This window comes from Acomys minous (genome assembly GCF_964271855.1).
Source record: "Acomys minous genome assembly, chromosome: 12".
NCBI lineage: Eukaryota > Metazoa > Chordata > Mammalia > Rodentia > Muridae > Acomys > Acomys minous.
Window position 1 is genome coordinate 23,698,469 of NC_140493.1, and position 22,497 is coordinate 23,720,965.

At 56.1% G+C, this 22,497-nt stretch overlaps 1 protein-coding gene across 10 annotated transcripts in view; it reads left to right on the plus strand.

Moving 5' to 3' along the window:
• The window catches only part of ELFN2 (extracellular leucine rich repeat and fibronectin type III domain containing 2), a 51,206-nt gene that overhangs the window by 19,602 nt on the left and 9,107 nt on the right, over positions 1–22,497 (plus strand). For 5 of the 10 annotated variants that reach the window (XM_084802973.1, XM_084802971.1, XM_084802970.1 and 2 more), the window contains exon 2: positions 12,998–15,809. The exons of 4 other annotated variants lie outside the window; for them this stretch is intronic. The gene's annotated coding sequence lies outside the window, so the exon portion shown is untranslated. Of the gene's footprint in view, positions 1–12,997; positions 15,810–15,833; positions 17,259–22,497 lie in introns of those variants that run through there. One more of the 10 variants, XM_084802969.1, reaches the window with a different exon arrangement.

A 22,497-nucleotide genomic window follows, 5' to 3' on the forward strand; every position in this document is an offset into this window, starting at 1 on the left:
ACACATGGTTCCCTGGCCAGATTCTCCCTGGGTGACACCCTCCCAGACCCTGGGATGGACAGTGTCCACAAGTGACCCTGAAGGGGCTACTCTTGGCAGGCGCCATCTGCCCACTCTGCAGATGGAGGAACTGAGGCTTGAGTACCTCAGCTGGTGCTGAGATCCAAGCCTTTGCTCGTCTGTCCTGCGCTCTTCTCAGTGCGTGCATGTCTGTGCACGTGTGTGCTCACGTGGGGGTATTCTGGCTGCTGTCTACACGGTGTTTGGGCTGGACTGCTGAATTTCCTCCAGGAAAGGAGGGTGGGGGCTGTCTCTGAGGGCTGAGCCGCCTTTCCTGTGGGTGGTGGAGATGGCTGTGTGTGAACCTGGGGGAGTGTCACAGCCCCCCCATCAGCCCTTGGGACCACAGCCCCCCAGTTTCCCATACTTCTCTCCCCTTCTCTTCAAAACAAACACCCGCGAGCCCAAACCGCCCATCCAGCCAAGGCACAGATGGAGACCAAGTTGGAATTAATTAGTCCCGTTGCCAAGGCAACTGGGACCTGGACTGGGATCCAGTCTTCTCGATGGGCTGCCCCTCCCTCCTTAGGCCCCTCTCATGTTTCCACTCCTTGTGGCCCTGGCTCTGGCCCTCTCCCCTTCAGCAGCTGGGGTGGCCTAGGGCCCTCTTCCAAAGTCATGGAGGCGATGGTTGAGGGTGCCTGTGGGCAGGCTGGGAGTCTCTGCTTGACTACTCTTGGCTTGGTGGGACCCTGGGCAAGTCCGTGGACAACTGTCAGCCATATTTGGTTTGATAGGATACATGAATGGAGAGGCGGACCTGCCTGTGGGTGACAAGTGTCATGGCACTGAGAGATGGGGGGAGGGGACAGTGTACGTGGCCTAAGCTTCAGATCTCATGGGAAACCATAGGTTCCACAGTGACACCTAGGGAGTGGACAATGATGGATACTTCTAAGAAATTAGCACCTTTGTGATCTGTGACAATTCTGGGATGCCCTTATCCCTATGCACAGACTCTCACCATGTGCTTCCATCTTGACATTGGTCTTCTCCTCCGAGGAGCCCCACCCCTTTTCCTTGATCTTTCTCTCTTTCCCTTGGAGCCTCACTGGACTCCAGTCATCAGGCTGTGCTCTTCGTCTCTGCCCATGGATGTGCCCAGCTCTGATTCTCCCTCAGGGGGAAAATGCTTGACTTCCTGACACCCAGTCCAGCACCGGTCACCTCTCAGGGTCACAGTGATCCATACAGTCCTGACCTAGTCCTTAGTAGCCACTGGCTATTTCTTGTGCCTTTGATGGACTCCATGATAGGGGTCCTGGAGAAGTTGAGGCACGTCATAGTCCGGTAAGTCCATCCTCCACTGTTCCGCTGGCCTGGGAGGAGAGCTGCGAGGTGGGTGATGGTCCAAAATGGTCTGGTCCTGTTTCCTGCCTCTTTCTGGAAGGTGCATGTTCGGAGCACACAGCCAGGGTTTTGAGGGCCAGGCTCCTGGGTCTGCACAGTGACTCTGAATCTGCTGCCTGGACTGGCTGCTTCTCCTGGGGTTTTGGGGGGACGAGGGAGTGTTGCTGGAGTAACTGAAACAGACTGGGCCGTGAGGTTTAGTTTTGGTCCATAGAACAGGGCAGTGAAGAGGATTGCTGCCTTGCGATGTTTGCAGAAGTAGACTCAGCACAGAGGATATGGGGGCTCCAAGGAGGAGGGGCCACCTTTATCTCCCTGCTCTTATCTTCTGAGGCTCCAGTGTTGGGCTGGGAACACAGGGGTGTCTCCTTGGGCTTGCGGTGCTGGCTTCTGCTTACCCACCCTCATGGGCCCATATACTTTTGCCCAGCTCCTCTGGGTACGTGGAGACACCTTTACACCTGGCCTGGTGGGTCAGGGAGAAAATGGGCCAGGTCTGGTGACCATACTCTCCTCTTGGTCCCCTCCCTTGGGACCTGTAGGTTAGTTATCACCTCTTTCTGAGTCCTGTTTCATCCTTCAGCATTTGTTTTCCTGACTTAAAACTCATTCTGTAGCCTTGAACTTTTGGCAATTGTTCTGCCTCAGCTTCTTGAGTGCTAGGACCTTAGGAGTGGCCTACCATGCTCAGCTGTTAGCTTGCCTTCTGTGGCAATGAAATTACCAAGACACACACTCTCTCTCTCTCTCTCCACTCTCTCTCTCTCTTCTTTCTGTCTCTCTCTCTGACAGTCTTATACTAGCCCAGGCTAATCCAGGCTAGCCTCAAATTTTTGTAAATCCTCCTGCCTCGGCATCTCGAGTGCTGACATTCATTGCAGGTACAGGCCACCATGATGATTTCTTATTTATTTATTTATTTCTGAGGCAGGAATCTCATGTAGCCCAGGGTGGTCTTGGATTTCTGATCCTTCCGTTTCTATACCCATGTTCTGGGGTTGCATCCATGTGCCGCTGTGCTTGTCTCTTAAAAAAGCTTTTTGAGATCCATCAACTGTGAGTAATGAACACCGCTGTCCGTAGAGGCTGTGCTATGTGGAGCTGCCCATGGGGTCTGAGTCAGGCAGCAGGGTGTGGTGGGGCTTGTAGCCAACTCCCGTGGTCAGCCAGTTCTGCCTGATGGCATGGAAGCTGGAGTTTCAATCCACAGAGCTAGCCAACACAGCCACACTGCGGGCTGGGCTGTGTTTGGAGCTGCCAGCCTGCCCCAGAAGGCAAACTCTACAAATGGATTAACTGGGGGAGGTATTTAACTCTCCTTTACATAATAACAAGGGCTAACATTTATTGAGGGCTCGCTCTGTGCCAGGAGACTACTAAGCACTTTACTGGGATTATCTTCCTTGATCCTCACACCCACCCTGAGGCGGGCAGGGTGCAATGCTATTCCTACTTTGTCGCTTGGAGGCAGTTGTACCACAGAGAGGTTAAGCCTAGGGCCGGAGGTCACACAGCAGAGGGGAGGTAGGAGCGCCTAGTACCGTGCCTTCTGGTTTCTTGTGTGTGTGTGTGTGTGTGTGTGTGTGTGTGTGTGTGTGTGTCTGTCTGTCTGTCTGTCTGTCTGTCTGTCTGTCTGTTTTCCCTGTACCCTCCCAGGGCAGGTGGAGGTGGGGAGGGAAAGACAGACCCACTTGGCAGAGAAACACTGGAGTCTGCAGCCTCTCATGTCTCTCACCGGCGCAGATGTTGGGGGGAGGGAGGAAAAACAAAATGAAAGAAACGCAGAGAGTAGTGGCAGGCATGGGGGTGGGGTGGGGTGGAACTGAGGAAAAAAATGTCTTTCTTTTTCTGAGCTTGTTAACATTTGGGAAGTTAAGGATGCCATTTGAACCCCCTTGTTTGCATGTGTTAAGGGGAGGCTGAGGTGGACTCTGTCCTGTGACACAGAAACACTGTCCCTGTGCCCCGGGTTGGGTAAGGCTGGCCTTTGCTCTTGCCCAGAGCTGTCTTGCTTTGCCTGACTCCAGGTGGGTTCATGGCCTAGCTGTGGCCATGGCTCCTGGGCCCTCTGGGCTCAGCACTCTCTCCCTGTGGCTGGGTCTCTTCTTGCTCCATCCGCTGTGTCTGGGAGCCTTTGGCTTCAATGCCATCATTACTTTGCCCTTAGATCTGAGGGAGCACTTCTAGGAGCTGTGATAGGCCATTTCAGAGACCCCAGGGTGTATGGGAAAGCCTGGAGGCCACCAGCTTTGCTGTTTGAGAGCAATAGGGTGTGAAGGCTGTCGCTTCAGCTCTCTGGGCCTCTGTTTCCTCATTTTTGGGACAGGGCAATGACAATACACCCGCCTCCTCCTAGTCCTGCGAAGAACATAGAAGTGACACTGGCCGGTCAGGCAGCCACGCCCCCCTTTGCTGGGTGATTCATGTCTTTGAACCCGTTGTCTTCCATGAGCTGGAGATGGAGGTGCTCCTTGCTCTAGAGCCTCATTCTGGCCTGGTCTAGGATGTTGTCCTAAAGCCCCGTAGCCACCTGCCATGGCCCACTGACAATGCCTGGTCTCCTGTGGGTCTCCCCGGGAGCCGGGAGCTTCCCAAGGGCAGTACCACACCAGTCTGCTTTCCACGGCTCCCTCACTCCTGCCCCAAGGCACGGCATGGAGTAGGCCCTAGAGAGTAGAATTAAAGCCATGGCTGACTCTCATGCAGGCTTTCGCTGTTGGAAGCAGAAGCTCTTTGCAAGTGTGGTGATTTATGAGTTGCCAGTGTCTCCGGCTGAGCCCTCACTGGATCTTCCCAAGACAGGAAGAAGCAGGCAGGGGCTGGGAGCCACAGGGACAGGCCTAGAGACAGGCAGGGTGGCTGGCGCCTGTGCTTTCACGGCAGGCCCTCACTGCTGCCCCCTCTAGTTAGGTGTGAGGCTCATGGAGGGGTGGGCGTTCTTTCTTTCAGGGGCAGCCCCAGAGGACCAAGACACAGACGGGGCCACTGTCGGGAGATATGACAGACTTGTGTGCCCCAGTCTCCTGTCTATGGATTGTGGTCTCTTCTTGTGTCTCTGGACTGTGGGCTGCCCGCTCAGACTTGGTCACTGAGCACCTGCTCAGAAGCCCTGTCCTGTCCAGGCAGCTCAGTCCCGGAAGTCCAGGTCTCCAGGGAAGGAGAAGGCAGATGCCCCTGCTCTTGTCCCCCGGCATGGGTGGGATCTAGGCAGTGTCGGCGACTGTGGCCTTCCTCTGGGTTTCCACACGGAGACTTTCTGGGGACAGGTCAAGGCTGCAGGCCAGGGAGGCTGCTATTGACCCACTCTCTCTCTCTTCCATGTGCTCTCTCAGGGACCCTGGGGTGTGTGTGTAGCTTTAGTAGGCAGGGTGGGCGTGCTAGTCAGAAGCTCTGAGCACTTGAAGAACACTGCTTTACCTCAGTTTCCCTATTTGTACCCTGGCTAAGGAGACCAAGCCTATGGGCTGGAGGACTTCCTGTAGGAGACGGCTTGGAGTCCCTGGTGGGGAGTGGCAGTTGTCAGCCGCACAGTGGGGCTGCAGGAATCTCTGGGGACGCTAGGGTTGAAGACAGTGAGGTGCTCAAAAGGCAGTGATGGGGAGGTCTGGAGGGGAAGCACGAGGAATGTTCTGAGGAGAAGCCTGAACTGGGTGTCTTCTAGTAGCCGGGGACATGTCAGGCATTCAAGAGCTGTGGTGTGGGTATGGTGTTTCAGGACCAAAAACACACGGGAAGAGCAGAGGGGCAGAGGGGAAGGATGAAGGGGGCGGGTTAGGTCTGGAGAGGGTTGGAGTGAGGGACAGTGGTGGGAAGGGACAGGGTCAGGGGAGGGGCCAAAGCAAAGGACATACCCAGAGGACCCTGAACCAGCAAGAGAGGGGAGGTCGTGCACATGTATATAAAGGTGATCACACATGTAGCATGCATGTACACATGTGTACACAGGTAAGCATATATATGTGAATGACACACACTGGATTGCATGTGTATAGTATACGTGGTGTCTATACATGCATACATGGTACACAAACACAAGTATGCATGTGTGAATGCATGACACGAGTTCATAGGTGTGCATGTGTGTGCGCCTGGGCATATGTGTATGTGTGTGTCTGTGCCTCTCCATGTGGTGGGAAGTGGTTTGTGCTGAGAGTATGTGGTTCTTCCAGGTTCCAGCCACAGGGGTCTGTCAGATCCCCCAGGGAGGTACCAGGTGACTCTGGAGCCTAGGATGGTACCCAGGTAGCTGCAGAGAGCGTAGGCTGAGGCTGCGGCCAGGAGGGGAGCTTACGGGGGTGGGGGTCGGGGGTCGGGGGTCGGGGGTGCGCAGGCGGGCAGGGGACAGCTGCTGCGGCAGTCTGTGGAGCTGTCAGGTGGCAGCGCATGGGGTGGGAAGGGTTCCTGGACGGGATGCAGGAAGGACGATGAGGAGGACTTGCTTTCCGGGAGGCTGCAGTAAGTGGCCTGCGCTGGTTGTACAGGCTCACAGGCAGAAGCAGCTGGGCTAAAAGGGTGAGAGGGAAGGGCAGAGCCAGAGGGAACCTGTAGAGCAAGGCAAGGTCACTGTGCAAGGTTCGAGGTCACTGTGCGTGACATTGCCTGGCTAACATGTCTGGTGCCCTAGTTACAGCCGCAGGGCTCTGAGCAGGCTTTTGTGATGAGGACCCTGAAAAGGCCTGATTCACGGGGTGCTCTGCAGTATGCGTTGCTCTGATTTCGTCTAACATCTTATCTCTAGAGACCCACGAAGAAGTTAGCTCAGAGAGGCTGCGCAGGCTGCCCAAGGTCGTGCAGCTTGGAGGCTTCAGGGTCTGGGTCCAGGTTGCGGGTGCCTGCTTGCTGCCCTTTCCTCGGAGCCAATGGCTCCCAGGATGCAATTGGATTCTGTCTTTGGAAGTTCTTTCTCTCTTCTGCCCAGAGGCTCTGTGCCTCTCAGAAGCAGATGCAGGCAAGGGTCAGTTCCAGGCCAGCTGCTGGCCTTCAGAGCCTCTGTTTGCCTGTGTGTAAGTGAGGGCCCGTGTATGTGGACAAGAGGGCAGCTGTGGGCTCCCGCACGGCCAGCTGTGTCAGCTGCTCATGGAGATGAGGCTCGTCTCAGAAACCATCCACGTCCTTCCCTGTCCCTGTCCCTGTCCCTTTACATCCACCTGGCCTGACTGTCCTGGCTGCGTCCGAGCTGGGATGGCATGTGATCAGTATGTTGGTCAAGTCCCTACTGTTGTGATAAAAGCATGTGGAGCCTGTTGTCAGATGTAGTAGTGAGAACGCTGCTGTGCGGGGGCTGGGCTACAGGTGGGGATCATCAGGGAGGGTTGTGGGGTTCTTTTGCCTTGTCATTTTCCCCATCCAGTGTTCCTTCTCTGCGTTGGCTTCATGCTGGGACACAGAGTCACACCCATGCTAGCCTGGCCCCCTGGAGGGGAAACTTCCCAAGCGAGCTCCCAAGTCTGGGACAATTCAGTAGAGAAACGTGGAATTAGGAAGGACTTCCTGGAGGTGGTGACGGGGCCATTGCTAGGGAAGTTCCCAGCAGAGGTGGGGGGAAGATACATGCTCTGATCGCTGATGCTTCTATGGCTTTAAGAGCTAGGGTCCCCTCCCCAGGACGGCAGAAACCCCCAAAGATTTTGAGCAGCACAGGCAGCCTCAGAGCTGCCTTCTGGAAAGCTCTGTTTGGAGGCAATGCAGAGAGAGGTTAAAAGTGAAGAGCGAAGTGGCAGGACCATGAGGTGGGTCTTATCACCTGGTGGGGGAGACAGCTGTAGATAAAGCTGAGCACACAGGCCGGTGACGGTGACCTTGACACCTAGGGGGGGGGCACTTGAGGAGCAGGGGCAGCACGGACCTGCTGAGCCTGAAGCGTGTTTGGCTGGCCTATGGCAGGATCCAGTAAGCAGATGCCAAGGTGCCAGCACCTAGCGTTGTGGTTCTCAACCTGTGGGTCGAGACCCCTGGGGGGGTGGGGCCAGATGACCCTTTCACAGGGGTCACATATCAGATGTCTACATTGCAATTTATCTCCATAGTGGAATTACAGCTATGAAGTAGCAATGAGAACAATTTCATGGTTGTTGGCAGAGGTTTGCCCCAACATGAGGAACTGTATAAAAGGGTCACGGCATCGAGAACCACTGGCCTAGGGGGACAACACATGTCAGATCACGGAGAGGAGGGCATAGAGGAAGGACTGCTGATGAGGGGCCTGGGAACCTGCAGCAGTTAGAGAGTAATGATGTCATGTAAGAGGGCATTCTAGAAGGAGATGGGGTGTGCTGAGACCTTGGTCCAGGCCGGTGCCTTCTCCGGCTTCAGTTTTCTTTCTTTTCTTTTTTTAAAAATATATTTATTTACTTATTTATTTGTTTAGTACTCTATTCACATGTATGTCTTCATGACAGAAGAGGGCATCAGACAGAAGAGGGTATCAGATCCTATTACAGATGGTTGTGAGCCACCATGTGGTTGCTGGGAATTGAACTCAGGACCTTTGGAAGTGCTCTTAACCGCTGAACCATCTCTCCAGCCCCCAGCTTCAGTTTTCTATTCCCAGGGCTGTGGCCACTGATGACTCGGACCCTCACTGAGGTAGAAGGTCTGAAGGTGGCCTCAGCTGGTGGCCCTGGGGACGTAAGCGCTGGCAGTTGGTGTTGGTTGCATTTACTGATTGCCTACTGTATATTAGCTTTGTGTGGGGGCCTGGGGGAGCTACAGCCGTGCTCACACTGAGCATACCACACAGATGCATAAAGAAAGCTGGGAGGGGCACCTTGCGATATGCAAACCCAGTCTGAAAATGTAGGGGTTTTTTTTCCCATAAGAGAAATTAGGAGCTGATTTTTTTCTTTTTTCTTTTTTTAGGTACAAAATAACTTTCAGGAAAGTATCTTTAGACTCCAAAGCTCCGGCATGTTTGCGAAGGTTTCGATTTGTCTGGGCCTCATGTGTGTTCAATACTTCTGTCTCCTTGTGTCCCCAGGCCCCTGAGTCCTAGGCTAGGCAGCTACAGAGCTTGGCAGGTGCTGTTGCGTGTGGACGGTCCGCTTGGCAGAGCAGGAGGGCTCTGAAGTGCTCCAGCTCCCTGCCTCTCTTCTAACCTCGCTGTGGCCCTGGGGTTGCCGGGCTTATCCCCCTGCCTCTCCCACAAGCTCCTTGCCCCGCGTTCCCTGGGTCTCCCATACCTTGATGATGGCCCGCATATCCCCCACATTCCTTCCATGTGTCTTTGTAGCCCAGGGTCTGCAGATAGTGAGTGGAGAAGCTCTCGTTGACAAAACGATCCTGGGCTGTCTTGAGCGGCACTTAACAGAGAAGGAAGGGAGGTAATGTTGGCTGAGGGAAGGTCATGCTCAGGGTCTCTGCTGCGGTTGGTGTGCTTCCCGCCCTCCACCTCCCCAAGAAGTCTGAGATTAGCTGGTGGGCAGGGCTGCTTGAGAGGTCTCATGCTTTTCTGTTCTTAGCTGTGTGTCATCAGGCAAATGGCTGCACTGCTCTGGGCCTATTTCCTCGTCTCTCCCACAGGTAGGGCAACCAGGCCCACCTCTTGGGTGCGAGTGACTGAACAATTGGAGCACAGTCAGGGCCTTGTTTCCATCTTGCCATAACCAGATTGTTACAGGGTAGGGCCTTGCATCCTAGCCACACTGTTCTGGCCTGGCTACTTTGTCTTTCTGGCCCGTAATCTCATCTGAGAAGTGGTCTGGTTGAGCAGAGGCCTTGTTGACAGTGGATGGCGCAGTGCTGGCCGAGGGGACTCCACAGGAAGCGTCTTTATGGGGTATACCTCATGCACAGCTGCCTGTCACTGGGGCTGTGGGTTGGGGCTGTTTGCCATGTGAAACCACAGGCTTGGGAGGAACCCAGATTCAGATGAGGTGGGTAGAGTCATCCTGGGGAGGAGCAAGGACCTCTAGGTCCTTGGGGTCGGGGAGGGTCCGTGACCTTCAGGATGGCTTCCAGCTTCAATCTGGGACCCGAGGCACCTCCTGACCAGCTCTGAGGAAGAGGTCCTGATGGAGGGAATGTTAGGTGTGAGGCCTGCACAGGTGACAGATGGCAGATGAGAGATGATGGTGAGGAATGAGGGAGAGGCTGAAGCGGTCATGAGGAAGATGATGGAGCAGAGGCACCCAGACTCTTGGTAAGGGGCCCACAGCAATATAACCAGAGGGTGAGCAAAGCTTCAGGCCTGCATCTCGGGGCAGGGGTGGGGGGTGGAGTGCACTGCTGATGCTGGCGGCCCTCAGGCTGGAGAACCGACAGTGGAGGTGGAAAGCAGGTTGCAGCCAGCAAGGGGCAGGGCGGTGGGAGGGGGAGACTGGGATGCATGCTTCATTCGAGGTCTCTCTGGGCGCCAGGCATAATGGAGACTGATGCGATGTCTGCCGAGGAACCATGGATGTGCAGCTCCATCAAGCAAGCACGGCCGTGGAAGGGATGGCTAGGGAGGGAGGCGCTGGATGGAGCTGGTTTGAACCAGATGGTTTGTGGATACCTGAGCTCACAGCCAGCTCTATCTAGCCTTTCTGGGGAGATGACCTCGACCTCGGTGGTATCAGTCATCCCAGGTCCAGCTCTCCACACCCAAAACAGTGTATATTGTATCGATAGGAAAAATGCTGGGCTTAGCTCAAGACCTGAAGGGCTCAGGAGGTGCTGGGGGCTATTATCATTCCTGTCCCGATGATGATGATGATGATGGTGGTGGTGGTGGCGGTGATGACGACGATGATGGTGGTAATGATGATGGTGGTGGTGGTGATGATGATGATGGTGATGAGACCACCCCTTGGGAGCTCTTCAGGCTCACTTCACTTCTGGAGAACCAAGCGATGCGTAATTCCAAGAAACTGACAGAGCAGGGACGAAGGGTGGGATGAGACTACTTTGACAAAGCTGGCCAGTGGCGACTGACCTTTGTCTGATGTTACCAGTTCAACATGTGGGAAGCTCAGCGAGGGTAAGGGTTGTTTTGTTTTGTTTTGTTTTGTTTTGTTTTGTTTGTTCAAGGTCACACAGCCGCTGGTGCTAGGAGTAGACCAAGTTGGCTTGGGGGTCTGGGTGCTGTGCCCCCCTCCTTTGTGAAGAAGAAATGTGATCATTTATCAGGGGAGTTTAATAATGAATGAAGTCCAAGTGTCTCTAATGCAGGCAGCAGGCCCGAGGTAATAAAGGACCCTGTATTAATTCAGAAGTTAATGAATATGCAGGTGTGTCTGAATGATTAATGGGGCTCCGAAGGCCTTGGAGGGAGGTGTTGAGCTGTTGCTGCTGGAAACATGAATATTGCATACGTCTGGAAAGCTGTATAAACTTGGGACAGGCGGGCATGAATGAACTGGGGGTACCGTAGTGACCAGAGCACTGGAGACCCTGGGCACATCTGCAGTGTCATGGCCATGCAGTCTCACTTTCTTTCTTGCACGATTGTCTTGAGCAAGTTGGTAAGCCTTTGTGAGCCTCCTCCATGCCCTCGATGCAGGATGAAACCAACAAACTAATGACTGACTGACTCCCAGGATCCAGAGAGCCAAAGGAGACAAGCCCCATGGGCTGAGGCAGGCTTAGGGGCACAGCTGACCCAAACTGCTACAGGATTTGAGAAGAGGGGGCAGAAAGGCTGTGAAGGGATCTAGGTGGGCACCAGTGAGGCCCTGGGTTCAAACCTGGGTGAGGTGGGATGCTAGGAAAGAAAGTTGGATGTAGATGAGAAAGGGCTGGATTATTGAAGCCGGGTGAAGGATAGCACTTTACAGTTTATAAAGGTCTACCCTTTGCCTCTTGTAGTACCTGCATGGGATCCAGAAGGTGACCTTGAGGATGCTGAAATGACTGGGCTCAGAGAGGTCCGATCGCTGTCCAGGCTGCTGGCAATAAGGGGTGGTGAGGTAGAGGCAGGCTTGTGCTGTCACCCAGTGGTCAGGGGACATGGAGACAGAGCTCAAAAGGGTGCTCAGAGTCTTAGCTTAGGGGCTAGGTAGGGGGGGTTGCCTTTGGCCCCCTCCACTTCTCTGCCTGTTGTGTGAGTCCATCTGTGAGTTGAGGTTTCCACGAGACCCTGCTCCTTCCCCATGTGTGGCCTTGGGGCTCCTAGACTCGGCAACCATTGCTGCTCAGAACGGTCTTTGAGTTTGTATGCACTTGCCTGAGATCCAAGAAGCAGCACCTGTCCCCTCTCGGCCTTGCTTGTCTTATCCGTCGAGTGTTCCTTTCAGATGTGGCTGATATACTAAGCATGCAAGGCCTGGTGCTGGTGAGGTGCCAGGAGGCGCATCTCCGTCTCTGACCCACATCTGGCTGTGGGCACAGCACCCTTGGAATCAGCCTGTGGCGCCTTCATATCCAGAGTGGTCATGCAGGCCATGCTGAGCTCTGCTGCACCCTAGGGTGGTTCAGGTTGTGTCCTCCCCTCCCCCGTTTCATCCCTAATAAAGCCCCACTTCCTCATCATGCAAGCTGGGATAGACCCAGAGGGCAAAGGGCACCCCAGGACATGGGCCACTCACTACTGCTAGCTCTTGTGACTCTTGGCTCCTGGCTGTAGAAGCTGTTGGAGTCGGAGTCAGAGCTCTGGCCCTGTGGCTCCACACTCCTAGTCAGTGAGTGGGTCACAGCCTGGACATCTTTGGCTGTGAGAGAGTGAGGAGGTCAGAAAAGCCTCCTTTGTCTCCTCTGTTTCCTGGGGTCTGGCCTGGGCCCTAAGGGCCTCTCCCAACTATCCTACTGGGGTAGAACTGTTGACTTTGGTGGTCTCTGTCCTGGTGTAGCTTGCTGTGATAGACATGGAAACCAAGGCCCAGAAGGAAGGCGGCTGTGGGGCAGGGCTGGGGTTGGGGCCCTGTGGGGCCCACTTAGCTGTGTATTTATAGACCCCACTGATCTATATTAACTCTGGGCTTGCTCAAGCTATGGCAGCCTGGGATCTGAGGGCTTCTTTGAACCCTCTGGGGGAGCTGCTGTATCTGAACTTGGCCCACAGGGAGAGGCAAGCAGGGGTGAGCCCCCTTCTCACCTCACCCTTTTGTGCCTGGGGGCTCCTGCTGGGTCCTTGGCTTGCAACAGTCTTTAGCTGCTTGGGTGGAACTCAGCAGGGTGGGGGTGGGGGTCGGTATCTTTGAGGATTGTCGTGCCTTGCTTCTTCTGGCTCTGTGGGGAGACTGCCTATACAGCATGGGATCCAGGACAGCCCCTCCCCTGCCCTAGGCAGGCCTCATTCCTCACAGCTGTAGAATGGGTACGATGACTCCCAGGCCGTTCACAGACATCAGGCGCCAAATATTCACAGCTCCCAAGCTGGAGGCCGCTATGTGCATGCCTCCTCTGTCTCTTCTGGTCCTTGTCACCTGCTGGGAGGGACCCCAAGTGTCACCTCTAGATGGGGCCTGTGAGGCCCTAGCGGGCAGCATGACTTGAGTTCGGACTCACTTCAGTCTGAATGTTCCCTCTCCCCAGGCCCCTCTCCAGGGCCCACGGGGTCCTTGGTGGGGGGTGGGGTGGGCGTGGGAGGGTGACTGAATTCCTCCCCCAACAGCGTGGTCCAGCCCCTGGTTGCCATGGAAACAGCTCCACTAACTCTATGCTTCTCTTCCAGAGCAGAGACGACTGGCCGCCCTGAGTGCAATTCAATTCAACAGACATTTACTGAGCGCCTACTATGCGCCAGGCCTTAGGCTTAGGCACTGGGGAGTGGGGTAGAGCGCGGAGGCCATCCCTCTCCTGCAGGCTCCTCAGAGAAGGGGGCTGAGCTCTGGGCCCCAAGGTGGGGGGATGCGGGGGTGGGGACGACAGGTGAGAACAGTGTGAACAAAGACCCAGAGGTCGTGGGGGGGGGCATGCACTGCAGAAGCTCTGTGGGGCTAGAGAAGGACATGATAGGTCATGAACTCAGAGAAGGTGAGAGGGTTTGAGGGTGAGTTCTGTTTGGGGGCAGTGGCAGCCATGATGGAGTGTGGAGGAGGGAGTCAGGGACACGGGTCTTGCTTTGTCTCACCCTTTTCCTCTCCCTGCCCTTGGAACTCCCATGTGGTTAATGTGACATCTGTGTTGTGCTGGGCATGTCACTCTTAGTCCTCACTACTGTCCCTTCTCCTGCCCCCCCCCCCCAGGTTGGTATTTGTGGGCCCAGTTCACAGGGTAGCACACAGGGGTCAGAGAGAGAAGCTTCTTGCCTCAACCCATCTAAGCTCCTACCGCTGCCTCTCATTGAGAGAGTCTGCACTCTGTGTGGCTTTCCTGTCTACCCCGATGCCCTGATGTATTCCCGAGAGCCATGGCAGGAAAACACCCAGGTGCCACTAGTTAGACTGTGGGCTCAGCAGCCATCCTTACAGACCAGCATGGAGCTGGCTCCTTCCTGTTTCACATGAGTAGACTCAGGCGCAGGGTCCAGGGTTAGACTCCAGGAGTGACAGCCTGGGCTGGGACCCTGTCTCCTTAGTGGCAGCTGAGGCTGCTGGGGATGCTGAACTGGCCCCGCCCTGAATGTGGAGGAGCTGTTCCCCTGTAGCCTCAGCTCTGGGTCCTGGCGTTGCCTGGCATGACTGTGTGATGGTGAAAGACCACTAGCTACTCTGAGCCTCGGTTTCTTTACTGTTCATGGGAGGGCTGGCTTTCCTAGCTACCTAGCAGTGGTAGATAGTCACAGAACACCTGCAGACTGGGCTGGTGGGGAGGCTCGGAACTAGGCCCTTCCACGGAGAACTGAGTCTGAGGGGAGAAGCGGGTGACAGTTAGGATTCTGTCAGGGATGGAGTAGGACAAAGCTCTTCTCCATCTGTGGGCTGCAGGGACCCAGAGAGGGCACCCATACCCAGTGAAGAGGGCAGGTTCCAGCTCCCAAAGGGTCACAGAGGCCGGGCTCTGGGTGTGCTGGAATTTTCCCGGATAGGCCAGGAGCTAGGGAAGCCAAGCTCAGAGTTGTGTTCTAGCAAGTTCTCCCTCTGCCGGGTGGAGGACAGAGGTGATGGGTTGGTAAGCTTGGAGGCAAACGCAGTAAGGATGCTAAAGGAGTGGAACACAGCAGGACCAGTGGGGCTGGTGGGCACGAAGATCTTGAGGGTAGGGAGGTGGAGAGAAGCCAGACAGGATGCAGGGCGCAGGGGGGGGGGGTGTCCTTCTAGGTGCCAGGGAGGGGACAGGCAGCTGGGATAGGGCTTTTTTTGGGGGGAGGGGGGGAGGTAGATAACGGTGATCATCACAAATCATTGTGCTCTGGGGTAAGAGGCAGGCTTGAGAGGAGCAACGAGCTGGGGTGGTGCCCCAGGAAGGCTTCTGAGGAACAGGGACGTAGCCGGGAGAAAGCCAGCCATGCAGGTCCTCAGCCTGGGATGGCTGTGTTTCCCTCCGCCCACTACATTTCCACAGAGGGAGACATAGCAGATGTCAAGTCATGGGTGGCAGGAGGGCCCTGGAGGGTCAGGGAAGACAGAACCTTTAGCTCAGCCCCAGGAAGGGGAGGCTGCAGCGGAAGGGAAGGTGTTTGGGAACCGAGTGAAATATTTGCATGCGTAACGGGGCTGGGAGGAGGAAGAGAGAGGGGGGAGGGGGGAGGGAGAGATGAAAGGAAATTACCATACATCAGGATCTTGTTATTCAACCTAATTTTCAAAGGGGCACAGCTGTCGTGCTGAGATAATCTGTTAATTATAACAGCCATTGTGCTTTGGCAATGGGAGAGAAACCGAGGCTGGGTACAGTCTTGAAGGCTGGGGTAGGAAATGGCCTTTGAGGGTCTGGGACCTCAGAGAGGGGTCAGGAGAGAGGCAGAGTGGGGCACTGGGCTCTCAGGACCAGAGGGAAGAGCAGGTCAGGGACCAGGCCACAGCCTCTGCATGGCCACTGTCAGCTTGGAGGTGACGAGGGCTACTGCTTGCCAGTTGGCGCTATGCTCCTGGGGCCAGTCTCCAGAACCCTCCGGAGCAGTTAACTTTATTGAGCAGTTACTATGTGCCAGACCCTGCTCCCTCTAGCAAGAGCCCTTTCTGTCTCATTTCCTCAGAAGAGGAAACACCCAGGAGGGTAGCTTGCCGGGACCTTTGAGTGACGTAGCTGGCAGGACCCCAGGTGATCCGAGTATGACCCTGAACTTCCAGGATAGACTGAAAGACAGGACCATCTGAGTGGGTAGACACAGGAGCTTCCATGGTTTAAGGCGTGTCATCACTGTGGTCACGGGTGGCCCTCCCCCAGTGGCATTTCCGGGGCCCTGGGTGCGGACAGAGCCTCCTTGTTCTCTGCGCTGCAGCTGCAGGCCCCCCCCGCCCCACCCCCACCCCCAGCGGCCTCCAAGGCAGCCTTCAGTCTGGCCCCTAATCCTCAGAGCAACTACCATCAGGGCCAGGAGAGGGCGTTCCACACCATCTCAGGTGGCACCCATGCTGGCTTTTGTGACCACCTGCTTGGAGGTAGGAAGGAGACAGACAGCTGGCTCAGACCTGGGAGGAATTCTTAGTTCTAGCCTTGGGGGGGGGAGGGGCGTGTTTCAGGAACCCTGGGAGAGGCAAGTGGAAGGCAATGAATCATGGGAGGGTACCCCGAAGTCTGGCTGCCCAGGATCCCCAGTCATTTGATCCAAACATGGCTCACGGTGCAGACTTAGGTCGGATGTCCATACAGCCTTGAACAGGAGCTCAGCTGAAGCCAGCTGGCAGGGTAAAGGACTTATTCTGAAATTTCAGCTGGGACCCCCGCCCCCCCCTGCACAGTGTGACCCAGAGACCCAGGAAGTACTGTGGAGGGCAGGCAAGAAGCAGAAGTCCTCAGAGGCACAGCAGGTGTGGGAAGCTCTGTAAAGATTTCCCCCACTAAAAGCCTAAGGGAGGCCAGGGGAGGCCAGGGCAGTTTAAAGTCCTGGAGAATGGATGACTCCTAGCCCAGGCCCAGATGCAGTAGACTGGCAGGACCAAAAAGCCACAGACACATTCGAGAACCCTGGACTCATCACTGGAGACTCCCCAAATGACATCCCCATCCTGCTAATACTCTAGGGTTCTGAGACCCAGAACTATTGTGGGGGCAGGATGGTGGCGTCCAGTGGGGGTGGAGGCCAGGGTCCAGTATGTGGGCCGGGAGCAGCCAGCTGGTGGGTCCCCATGCGAGCTGCTGTAACTGCCCCCCACTCCAAGAGTCTCTGTCTCCTTTGCCTCATAGACTACTGTCCCTAGGGGTCAGGGCAAAGGCCAGGGGGGACAGTGCCTCCTGCTTTGCCCTATGACAGGACCCACGGCTTACCCCGTTGTTCATGAGTGCTAAAATGGGTTCCAGAAACAGACTTGCTTTAAAGCTGAAAACTCCCAAGCTTTCCACATTGCCAGCTAGCTAAAAACAAAATTTAATTACTGTCCGGGAGAAGCAGGGTCCCTTGGCATGTATGAGTCAGAGCCTGGGGCCGAGGAGGAGAAAGCCGCTGCCTACCAGCTGGAGACCTCATCGTCTCCTCTGCGTAGTAGTGATCAGAGCAGGGCAGGCTCATAGGCTTGCTTCGCAGGATGGGTGAGCGTCCAGGACCAGGCCTTGCCTTTTCTGTCCCTGCATGTGTTCCCCCTGACAGGCCAGGCTGCCCCAGTGGGCTGCATGCTCCAACCTGGAGCCTCCGCTTCTCCCCAGAGGTCCCCTGACACACTGCCCTGCCTTGGGACGACCCTAAGGATATTGGAAGGCAGGGGAATGCCCACCCTTGGGACCCCGGAGGAGGGGCAGACTGTGCAGGCAGAACCAAAGAGGGTGGGCCTAGCCGGTGCCTGGTACATAGTAGGTGTTCCATAAATGTTTATTGAATGAATGAATGGAGGCCATGCAGGCAGAGGCAGCGTGCGCGTGCAGGCACTGTGCAAGAGCGGGTCCAGTGGAGACCGGTGAGTAGCACCCAGGGGCTGCCGCTGAGCCGAGTGGGCGGGGAGGAGAGGCCAGGCAGGAGAGGGGTAGGGGGCAGTGTGGGTGGAGAGAGGCCAGCTTGGGAGTGAGCAGGAGTAATGGGGCGGGGCGGGGGATGGGTGGGGGGGAAGAGACTAGATGGGAAGACAGGAGAGGCTAGGTGGGGAAAGGGTCACGTGCTGGTGGGGGAGGTAGAGTCAGCACTGGAGGAGGGTTCCAGGAGAGGAGAGGTTCTGTGAGGACTGGGAAGAAGGAAGACAGTTCCCTGAACAGGAGGGTTCTGCAAAAGTCAGGAAGTGATTGGGGTGGTGCCAGAATGGACTTCCCTACAGAGCCACCTAAGGGCCCCTGTGCGTGGCATCTTAGGTTTGCCTGGGGCTGGGGTGGGCAGGAGCTGGGCCAGGCCAAGTATTGGCAGATCTGCTCACAAATCAGGGCTGGGCCTCTCTGGCAGACAGTGGGCAGTGGCCAAGCCCCGAGGCCTTGTAGGAATCCTTGACTTCCTGCCTGCCATGCTGGGATGCCTTGGGAACAGGGACATAGAGGGACCTATGAGCTGGGAGGGGGACGCACATGGGCAGAGCCATGCGCCAAGCTGTTCTCTGAACTGATGGAATTGAGGCCCAGAGACTGTGGGCCTTGCACGGGGAACCAACTCCTCAGACCTGTTGCCCCAGCCTGATGCTCTTCCGTGCCAAGGCTCCATCTTACAGCAGGTCCTTCTTGGCTAGCAAGAGTTCAGGCTCCATATATGTGTGTGTGAGTGTGTGTGTGTTTGCACGCACATGCGCACATATGCGTGCGTGGTGGGGTGGTAGTGTCTTTTTTTTTTTTTTTTTTTTTTTGGCTCTGGAGGCCCAGCAAAACGCAGAGGTGGCAAGCTGTGTCTACTTGACAGAGCAGGTACGGGCAGAGCAGGTACGGGAGGTACAACATCCTGCAGGGGGTTGGAGGTGTGCCTGAGTGTGCCCAGAGGGGATGGCATGTTCCTCACCCAGGCCTGCTCTCTCTCTCCTTCCTGCGATATGGCACGGGACGACACAGAGTGGGCGCCGAGGCAGAGGGCAGAGGCTAGCTCCCCAGGGACGCAGAGCAGCTGGGGTGTGGGCTGAGCCTAATGAGACGTGACTGAATGGGGTAGACGGTCAGTACCTCGGGTGAGACAGAGACAGAGCAGCCCCCAGCTGTCCTGGATGTTCTGAGGGTGCTGGGCAGTGTGCACATGGGGCCCCGGGGCCTGGGTGACATCTAGGACAAGGTGAGGACAACGCTGCCGCAAATGACAGAAGTAGGAAACCAAGCCTGGTGGAAGTGATGGCTCAGACAATACTGGTCTTGCTGTTGGGTTCCAGGTAGCCCAGTTGTAGGAGGGACCTTGGGTGGCTGAAGCGAGGGTAGGCAAGAGCTGATGCCATGGTTCAGGGAAGGATGGAGAGGATGCAGCGGCAGGCACCTGCTCAGAGTCTGAGGCCGTCCCTGCAGAGACCCTAGCAAGCACTCAGGGTGATGTTAGGCTCCTGGCTGTGTGACCTTGGGCATATTGCTACACCTCTCTGAGCCTCTGTCTCTTTGTCTGAAATGAGCAGTGTATGGGGTTATGAGGCCAGAGGCTCAGGGCATTTTCTGACACGCTGTGAGCCCACCTCCCGTGGGTGGTGGTGGGTTCTGACCTCTGACACCCTGGCCCTGAGAGGTCAAGGGTTTCAGCCTCTCTTCCTCCTGCTCCCGATTCTCCTGCATCTGGTGTGTCGGAGCATGAGACAAGCATGAGGGTCACACCAGCGAACTGTGTGCTGTTTGGGTGGTGGAGTAGGGGAGTGGGTGCTAGCAGATGTGACGGCTGAGCACAGAGAGGGGACCTCAGCTAGGTTGGGCAGCAAGGGGGGTTTCTCTCAGGTTTGGTGACAAAGCAAGGGTGAAGGTGGGGAGCATTTTCAAAGAGACCTGAGGTCAGGCAGTCAGTGGGCTCTGGGTGTGCTGAGGAAGTACGTGCCACGCAGAATCATGTGCAAAGGTCCTGGGGTTGAGGTGCACAACTCGTCTTGACTAAGAACTTGACTGATAGAGAACCTAGCCTCCCAGGGGTTGAGGAGAGCTCTTTCTGTCAAGTGAGGGTACACCGTAAGGAGGAAACCCACGAGACGGTCAGAGTGTGTGTGTCTGTGTGTGTGTGTGTGTGTGTGTGTGTGTGTGTGTGTGTGTGTGTGTGTCCTACTGCCACGAGTCCTGCCCTCCAGTCTGTTAGCCGAAGCATTAGCTACATGGGGCTGACATTCACAGATATGTCAAATAGGAGCCATTGAAAAGGCACTTCTGGGCAAGGAGACTAGAGCCCAGAGGGTGACGAACCCGCCTGTGTCACACAGCTCTGTTTGACTGCAGAACTTCCTACTTCTAGTGCCTGCCTTTTTGTTTGTCTTCCCTGGGGCTCATCACACTTGAAATCCAGGTAACTTATCAACTTACCAGGTAGTTCAGTGGTGGAGGCGCAAGCTGAGACCCATGGCTGTTTACTCTAGAAGCCTCTGGAAGGTGAAGGCAGCGGTAAGCCCTACTGTCCATCCCGGAGGCCCCAGAAGTTTTGTCCCTGAAGGTGGAAGGATGGGTCGTGGCCTTGATGGCCCAGTGCTAGCTTCTATAAAGGGGAGGTGACCTTTATAGAAGGCCATAGGACCTGAAAGCTCTGGCTGGGCCTGAGGTGTTGCCCCTGTCTAATCTGGGGTAACAGCATGGACACCAGTGGTTTGAAGGTACTGGAGGAGGCTTGGCCAGCCTGGCTCTGAGAGGAGTCTGTGCCCGGGCTGAGCCTCCATGGCGATGTTTCCCTGACGATTTCCTCATCTTTCATGGGTGACCAGGGCACCTGCCACATTTCCATGCCCTGTCCCTGTCCTTGCGCTGAGCAGTATCTCCACGGGATCGGGAAGGCAGTAGGGAGGTTGTGGGGGGCGGCGGGGAGGCAGCACAGATGAGAAAACCCTCACTCTGTACAGATGTGCTCTGCTGTGTCCCAGAGGTTCCTGGTAGCCCCCTCCCGCCCCTGCCTCCCCCCCCCCCCCATGCTAGTGTTCTTGCCATGTGAGAGGGGAGCCTGAGGCTCACCAAGGATCTCAGAGCAAGCCGTTCTAATTCAAACCCCCACAGGGTATGGTGCCATGGTAGAAGCCACGCCAACTGCAATGCTAGCCCTGGGCTGCCCTCCCCGTGGGAGCTTGCTGTTGCCCCAGCCGTGCCTCTGGGGCATATCCACTGAGATTCATGGGTGAGGGTGGCAGGGTTCGGGCCTGTACCTGCTCTCCAAGGAGTGCTCACTAACAGCAGAGGACCCCACTGAGGCCTTGGGCCTGGTACCTTGGGTCTGACCTACTCCAGGACCCCAGACCATGTTGCCTCTTTTGTCCTGGCCCCAGCTTCCCTCAGAGAAGACTGGAAATCCAGCTGAGCCTGGGGACTCACTTTTTCACTTTGCAGACGCCGGGAATCCGAGTCTATGAAGGGAAAACCATGGCCAGGGCACAACCCCAGCTGGGTTGGCCTGGCCATTGACAGAAGAACGTGTCCAAGTGGCTCACACGGTCTCTCTCTGGCTCTGATCTATCTCCCTGCCCCCACCCCACCCCGACCCCTGGTGCCCACTGGTGTCGCTGGCTCTTCCTCCTCCTTTCCGTCCAGGGATTCATAGGAAGGAACATCACACAGCCTGTGGCTGGTTAGCCTGCTCTTGGCCGATGCTGGATCTGAAATGTGCTCCCTGCCCATGCTGCCTTGTCTGTGTTGCTGAAATGGCTCTTGAGCTTCCCCTGGGGCTCAGTGCTGTCATGGTCCCAGGCTCTGGGCAGCTGCCTTAGCTCTACTCCCCCCCCCCCTTCCCTCTGACATGCTCTAGGATGTGTTTGGGGGCTTAGCTGGGCCTAGTCTCATCTGCCCTGGGCAGTAGGCAGCAGGTACCAGTGTCACACTGTCATACCGAAGCCTGCCACTTCTCTCCCTGTGGTCAGTCCTCCCCTACTTGTCTCTCTGCTCCACTGTCACTATAGTTTTGCTTCTCCTTGGTCCCAGGTATGTTCAGTGTGTTTGAGGAGCACCTTCCTAGGAGCAGGGGAGGCTGACCTTGTATATTTGACCCCTGAGACCCTCACCCCCACACACACACCTGCACCTCGATTGGGTGAGCAGCTGGGCTGGGGACCAAGTGCTGCTGTCAGCGCCTTTGTGGCCTTGTCCTCTCCTGGCTGCACCAGGCCTCAACGGGTGGTAGGCAGACAGCCCAGGATGAGCACAGGGCAACTGACGCATGCGGGACACAGTGTTGGGAGTCTCCTCCCCACTGTGCGTCACAGGGAGAGTAGGAGCTGGGCCCTGGCCCAAGCCATCCTGGGGAGCAGAGGAGCTGGAGAGGGCCACTACGGAGTCACCTTGAGGGCTTGGGGGAACTGTAGAGCCTTTGCCTACCCTGGCCTGTCTTGGAAGGGCAGGGCCGGAGGAATCAGGACCTCTCCAGACCAGGGCCCCCTTCCATCCCCTTTCCTGCCTGGCCCCTACTTTTCCTCAGCTCCAGCCAGCCTGGTCCTGGCTAAGGTGATAGTTTCAGCTTGAATCTGAGCAGGAAAAGGGACTCTGTGTAGCCGAAATTTTGTATGCATGCACACACATGTATGAGCAACATACATGCACTTAAGTGGCATAGAGGGAGTGGGCAATTTGCTGCATTTCCAAAGCTCCAGGCATGCCTGCCTACTACTGTTCCACATACCACCATGTGTCCCTGGGGCTGCACACACACACACACACACACACACACACACACACACACACACACACACGCTCATGCTTATGTGCCTGCCTGCACACTGTCTCGATGTACATATCAGTGCCCTTGTGTCTGTGCACTGAGCCAGTCGCATGCCTGTGTGTGTACCTGCATACCAATGTGGTCCCCAGACTCAGGAGGGACTGCGTTACGGACTGAGAGCTCTTGGACAGGCTGGACCCTGCTTCTCAAGACAGTAAGTGAGGGGACTTAACCCCCTCCAGGGCAATCCGGCTGCTGGTGGGAAACAGGCTGTGTATCATGGGAGCCAAACTCTTCAGCTGTGAGAGCTTTGTGTGGTACAGGTGAGGACGGATGGGCTGTCAGCTGCCTGGATAGCCTTGTGATGCCCTCACTGGCTCTGCAGTGGGGAGGAAGGTGTGTCAGGCTGGCCTCAAAGGCTCCCTTCC